Genomic DNA, 7,248 nt, shown 5'->3' with positions numbered 1-7,248 from the left:
GCTGGAGTGCAGTGGCGCAATTTTGGCTCACTGTAAGCTCCACCTCCCGGGTTCAAGCGATCCTCCTGCCTCAGCATCCCGAGTAGCTGGGATTACAGGCACCTGCCACCACGCCTGGCTAATATTTGTATTTTTAGTAGCGACGGGGTTTCACCGTGTTGGTCAGATTGATCTCAAACTCCTGACCTCAGGTGATCCACCTCTCTTGGCCTCCCAAAATGCTAGGATTACAGGCTTGAGCCACCATGCCCAGCCACATGTGGAATTTTATTGCTGTGCTTTTTTATATGAGGCATTATAGTATTTTCACATAGTATAGTTCTCTGGATAGAAAAGCTCAAAAATTGTGATTCCTTGGACAGTCACTAAATCTTCAAGCAAAAACACATTTTTACATTCTTTTTACATTGATTACAAAAGACCATATGAAGAATCATTTTTAATATTAACTTGTTACATACTTGATACACTTTACATCATTTTTATGTTCTTGAGGGAGGGAAATTAGAATTCAGTTTATCACTGGACATTCAGGAGGCAAGTCAATCTTTTTTATTTCCTTATAAAATTAACATCTCCATAGGCTGTTAAACAGAAGGTTATCTTAATTTTTATTGCAGTAGAAGGAAATATATTTAAAATATTTATAGATTTGTAGCAAATAGAGACTCATTATTTAAAGGATAAATAACAATTTTTTCTTTTGTTATTTTTGCCAGTTTAAGGCAGTACCTGTGTATGTCATATAAATGTCTTCCTACCACATCAAAAATGTTGCTTTTAAAATGTTTGTTCATAAATTGAGAAGGAAGGAATTTTCTCTATGTAAGTTTATATCATTGAACACATCGACATCAAAAAGAATATTAGAATCCAGCATGAAGATAATGACTAATAAAAATGAGGTACATATTTTGTAAAACCATAATCAGATTTGAATGAGGAATGCTTTCCATATCCTCGAAAGAAAAACTGTGGCTTGGGTTTTAAAGTGTTCTGAGACTGAAGTATTAAGATCCTATTTCTATAAGCAAGATCAGTCTTACTAATTATGCCACAACTAAGAGCTAATTCATTCATTCTATGTGTGCCACTAAATCAAGAGATTGAGCAAGTCAAAAAAATTTTACAGAAATTGGAACTGAAATAAACAGTAGCAGAACTAAAAAAATATAATGGAAATGTTCAACAGGAGACTCAATCCTAAAGAATAAAAATTCAGCAAACTCAAAGACAGGCTATTTAAAAGTAACCAATCATAAAGTGAGCAAATGTACACATTTCAGAAATTTCAGAAAAAGGGAGAAAGAGTAAAAGGAATTTAAATATATAATGTCTTATGTGGGGAAAGGAAAGAGAGATCATACTGTTACTGTGCCTATGTAGAAAAAAGTAGACATAAGAGACTCCGTTTTGTTCTGTACTAAGAGAAATTCTTCTGCCTTGAGATGCTGTTAATCTATAACCCTAGCCCCAACCCTGTGCCACAGAGACATGTGCTGTGTTGACTCAAGGTTTCATGGATTTAGGGCTGCACAGGATGTGCTTTGTTAAAAACAGTGCTTGAAGGCAGTATGCTTGGTAAAAGTCATCGCCATTCTCTCATCTCAAGTACCCAGAGACACAATACACTGCAGAAGGCCACAGGGACCTCTGCCTAGGAAAGCCAGATATTGTCCAAGGTTTCTCCTCATGTGACAGCCTGAGATATGGCCTCGTGGGAAGGGAAAGACCTGACCATCCCCCAGCCCGACACCATAAAGGGTCTGTGCTGAGGAGGATGAGTGAAAGAAGAAAGCCTCTTTGCAGTTGAGACAAGAGGAAGGCATCTGTCTCCTGCTCCTCCTGGGAATAGAATATCTTGGTGTAAAATCCGATTCTATGTTCTATTTACTGAGATAGGAGAAAACCACCTTAAGGCTGGAGGTGAGACATGCTGGCAGCAATACTGCTCTTTCTTGCACCCAGATGTTTGTGTGCATGCACATCAAGGCACAGCACCTTTCCTTAAATTTATTTTATTTATTTATTTATTTATTTTCTAGACGGAGTCTTGCTCTGTCACCCAGGCTGGAGTATTTATTGATCATTATCTCTACCATCTCGGAGAGGGGAAAGAGAGCCCAGGGGACCCACACTCAAGTTCCCAGGCCGGAGTGCAGTGGCCGGATCTCAGCTCACTGCAAGCTCTGCCTCCCAGGTTTATGCCATTCTCCTGCCTCAGCCTCCCGAGTAGCTGGGACTACAGGCACCCGCCACCTGTCTGGCTAGTTTTTTTTCTTGTTGTTTTTTTTTTTTTTTTTAGTAGAGACGGGGTTTCACCGTGTTAGCCAGGATGGTCTCGATCTCCTGACCTTGCGATCCGCCCGTCTCAGCCTCCCAAAGTGCTGGGATTACAGGCTTGAGCCACCGCACCCGTCCTCCTTAAACTTATTTATGACACAGAGACCTTTGTTCACAAGTTTTCCTGCTGACCCTCTCCCCACTATTACCCTATTGTCCTGCCACATTCCCCTCTCAGAGATGGTAGAGATAATGATCAATAAATACTGAGGGAACTTGAGTGTCGGTCGCCTGGGCCCTCTTTTCTTTCTCTATACTTTGTCTCTGTCTTTTATTTCTTTTCTCAATCTCTCGTCCCACCTGATGAGAAACACCCACAGGTGTGAAGGGGCAGACTACCCCTTCATCTTAAAACTTTCCAAATCTAGAAAAGAATATGAACATCCAGTTTTCTGAAGCTCAAAATACCTACAGCAAGAAGAACCTAATAAAGTTTGCCCTTGGACACATTATGATCGTCAAAACACAAAGATAAAGCACAAATCTTGAAAGCAGCACGAGATAAATTCTTCATATAGAAGGAAACCTTTATAATGGTATCAGTGGATTTTCCAGCAGAAACTTTGCGAGAAAACTGGGAGAACATATATTCAAAATGCTGAAAGAAAGAAAAAAACTGACAATTAAGAAGAGTTTAACCAACAAGGCTGTTCTTTGGAAATAATAGAGGTCAAGACATTCCAACATTTCGAGACAAAAAAGAAGGTGAGGGAATTTATCACACCTCATCCTGTCTCGTAAGAAATGCTAAAAGGAAGTCTTCGTATTGATAATATTGAATGTAAATAATATGAAAAACATTAAAGTATAAATGTTACTGAAAATGTAAATACTTAGTGAAATTTAGAACACTCTAACACTGTAGTGGTTTTGCACAAGTCACTTTGAACTTTAGTATAAAATCTATAAAAATATTAAAAATGAAATAACTACAATAATTTACTAATGGACACACGACATAAAAAGTTGTAAAGTTTGACGTATATAGTATAAAATCTATGAAAGGGAGAAAATTTGTAAAGTTTTTCTATGCATAGAAGTTAAATTGTCATCATCTTAAACAAGATTGTTAAGATACAAGATGTTTTACATAAGTCTTATGATAACCACTAGGAAAAAAAAACTGTAGTAAATACACAGAAGAAAAAGAGAAAGTAATTAAAGCATATAAAAACAACAAAAATGAAAAAAACTTAAGCTTGGGTGGTGGCTCATGCCTATAATCCCCGCACTTTGGGAGCAAGATGGGAGAATCATGTGGCAGCCACAACTAAGGGCTCTGTCGGGTGTCTGCCATAGAATCTCTATACATCAGGTGCCTAATAAGTGCTGAGGCAGGTGAGGCTCCTGGGCAGATGGGTGGGTGACCTATAGACCTGCTTGCTTTGAGCACCTCCACCAACAAATGGGCCAGGCCTCCACTTTTCTTCCTATCTGTTCCATCTCATTTGATGTGCCCAGTCACTCTTTGCAGTTGGCACTGTTTGTGTCCCATACCCGCTGTCTGCACTTGGACAGGGAAGGCTGGTGGGTGAAGAAACTCATCCAAGTCGCACAGTTGGTGAAACGTGGAGCTGGGATAAGACCCAGATCACTAGACTCTAGTCAGGGAATGGCTGGTCTGAGACAGCTGGTGCCAGAGGCATGGCCTGACCCTGCCCTGCCCTGCCCTAAAGAGCAGAGCTGCTCACCCCTTCCATCAGAGTCAACTGCTCTGCCAGCAGCTGGGGAGGGAATTCCAAGTCAGGCAGCTCTGCACTGGGCTGGTTTTTTGCAGTTGCAATGCCTCAGAAGAGTGCGCAGCTGAAACCAAAACACCTAGGCAAGGGCAGTGTGGCTATGTGATGGGCCTGTTACTGGGGAGGATAGGCCCCCCCTCAGTGGGTGCAGTGGAGGCTGGCAGCTGTGAAACGCTGTGGCCCACTTGCCACCTCCCTTCCTCAAAAACAGGGTGGATTCCACTGTTGGGGTGCATGAAAGTGCCTGGTCTCCACACTTCCTCCTTGGCCTTGTGGCAGCAATAGCAGTGGCAATAGTGACTGTGGCAGGAGCCCCAGGGTGGACCATTGGCCTCTGGAGCCAGGCTCTCAGAAGAATGCGGGCCACAGCTGAAATGCTCAGGCAGGAGTAGGTCAGCTGCACTGTGGACTCAATACTTGGAAAGGCAGGCCTTGTCTAGTAGGACTCAGTCATCTCACAGATCTGTAAGGCTCTTTTCATTTTTCTTCAATCATTCATCTGAAACGTTGTCTTCAGATTGGTTAATTTCTAGGGCTCCATCTTCAAGTTTATTTCTTCTGTTTCTAATCAGCCGATCCTCTCAACAGTACTTTTTTATTATCATCTTTCTATTTGGTTCTTTTCTAATTTCCATTTCTCTGCTGAGATCCCACATCTGCTCAATCATTATGAGAATATTTTTCTTTACTTCCATGACCATATTTATAATAGCTGCTTTCCAATTCTTGTCATCTTATTACAACACCTTGAACACCTTGGAGATAGCTTCTAATGCCTGTTTTAGTTTTAGTCTTGTATATGAATTACATTATCCTGCTTTTTTCACACATCTCATGAATTTTAAAATTATGTGCTGGAAACTATAAATAATTATAGAGACTCTGAATTCTGTTGTGTTTCTTGAGGAGTATTATTATTTTTCTAGAAGAACTTAATTTGAACTCAACTCCAATCCCAAACCCTATCTCCCCTACAGTGGACAAAGCTGAAATTCTTATTCACTTCTTACCCACCCATGTATTATACCATATGTATTACATATAAATTATATTTCTATATAATTACATATCATATTTTATCAAAAATGTAAAATTTTTCCAGTGAGAGTCTTGTTAAACAAGCTATTTCACTCTTATCTGAAGCCAGAAACTCAGTTTTGTTTGCTTTTTGATTTTTTTCATGAATTAAATACTATGCATGCTTTTTAATCTGGTTTCTTGTATGCAACATTGTGATATTCATTCATCCCATTGTATGTATGTATATATTTTTTTTCAGTAAGGAAACGTTTGGTAATCTGACAGGAAAATGTAAAGACAGTTTGAAGTTAGAGTTATTCTTTAACATCTGTTTTGTTAACAAGGACTGAGAGGAGGCAATTCATCTGTGCAAGATTACCTAAGAAAATGAGCGCACTCATTATAAACTTCAGAACCCAGCTGTGGCGACTCTGCTGTTTTTCAGGAATTAGGTACATTTAGTTTTTGCCTTGGTGGCTCCCTTTTCTAACAATCCCAGGGCCAGGGCCATCCTGCTTCTACAGGTGACATGACAATTATAGGCGTGAGGGAGATGAACTCACAGTATCCCTTCCTTATAACCATGGTTCAGGGACCACAATTCATACACAGACTCACTCCAAGACTCAGCCAGGTAAGCGTCTGTTTCTCAGCTTCTTTACTAGTTAGTGATCAAGACTCAGGTGGGATGATGTCTGTAATTCTCTCACGATTTGTTCTTACATCTCACTGAATTATAACTAGTCAGTAGGTATTTCCAGATGAAATATTAATATTATGAATATATAAATGTATAGATTGGTGGAAGAAAATTTGAAATTATGTAATCAAGCTAGAAACCATCATTCTGAGCAAACTATAGCAAGGACAGAAAACCAAACACCGTCCCTAGTGTGATTCCGTCCTGCACGGCTGTTCTCTGGAGCAGCGTTCCTTTCTCTCCGTCCGCCTTCTCTCCCACCTAAGTGCCTGCCGCCACCTGATGGAAGATTCGATGGATGTGGACATGAGCCCCCGAGGCCCCAGAACTATCTTTTCGGTTGTGAACTAAAGGCCGACAAAGATTATCCACTTTTATGAAAATGAGCACCAGTTATCTTTAGGAACGGTCAGTTTAGGGGCTGGTGCAAAGGATGAATTGCACATTGTTGAAGCAGAGGCAATGAATTACGAAGGCAGTCCAATTAAAGTAACACTGGCAACTTTGAAAATGTCTGTATAGCCAACGATTTCCCTTTGGGGCTTTGAAATAACACCACCAGTGGTCTTAAGGTTGAAGTGTGGTTCAGGACCAGTGCATATTAGTGGACAGCACTTAGTAGCTGTGGAGGAAGATGCAGAGTCAGAAGATGAAGAGGAGGAGGACGTGAAACTCTTAAGTATATCTGGAAAGCGGTCTGCCCCTGAAGGTGGTAGCAAGGTTCCACAGAAAAAAGTAAAACTTGCTGCTGATGAAGATGATGATGATGATGATGATGATGATGATGATGATTTTGATGATGAGGAACCTAAAGAAAAAGCATCAGTGAAGAAATCTATATGAGATACTCCAGCCAAAAATGCACAAAAGTCAAATCAGAATGGAAAAGACTCAAAACCATCATCACACCAAGATCAAAAGGACAAGAATCCCTCAAAAAACAGGAAAAAACTCCTAAAACACCAAAAGGACCTAGTTCTGTGGAAGACATTAAAGCAAAAATGCAAGCAAGTATAGAAAAAGGTGGTTCTCTTCCCAAAGTGGAAGCCAAGTTCATCAAATATGTGAATAATTGCTTCCGGATGACTGACCAAGAGGCTATTCAAGATCTCTGGCAGTGGAGGAAGTCTCTTTAAGAAAATAGTTTAAACAATTTGTTAAAAATTTTCCGTCTTATTTCATTTCTGTAACAGTTGATATCTGGCTGTCCTTTTTATAATGCAGAGTGAGAACTTTCCCTACCGTGTTTGATAAATATTGTCCAGGTTCCATTGCCAAGAATGTGTTGTCCAAAATGCCTGTTTAGTTTTTACAGATGGAACTCCACCCTTTGCTTGGTTTTAAGTATGCAATGTTATGATAGGACATAGTAGTAGCGGTGGTCAGACATGGAAATGGTGGGGAGACAAAAATATACATGTGAAATAAAACTCAGTATTTTAATAA

The 7,248-nt window shown here is 40.0% G+C and overlaps 1 pseudogene across 1 annotated transcript; it reads left to right on the top strand.

Annotated features, from left to right (window-relative positions):
* Positions 1-6,084: 6,084 nt before the first annotated feature.
* On the top strand, positions 6,085-7,248 carry LOC112621040 (annotated as a pseudogene). The gene is made up of 2 exons (XR_003118645.1): positions 6,085-6,623; positions 6,710-7,248. The product of XR_003118645.1 is annotated as a nucleophosmin-like (transcript).

Source organism: Theropithecus gelada, chromosome 3, assembly GCF_003255815.1.
Source record: "Theropithecus gelada isolate Dixy chromosome 3, Tgel_1.0, whole genome shotgun sequence".
NCBI lineage: Eukaryota > Metazoa > Chordata > Mammalia > Primates > Cercopithecidae > Theropithecus > Theropithecus gelada.
The sequence above is the reverse complement of the archived record's forward strand: the minus strand, read 5'-3'. Positions and strand labels throughout refer to the sequence as shown.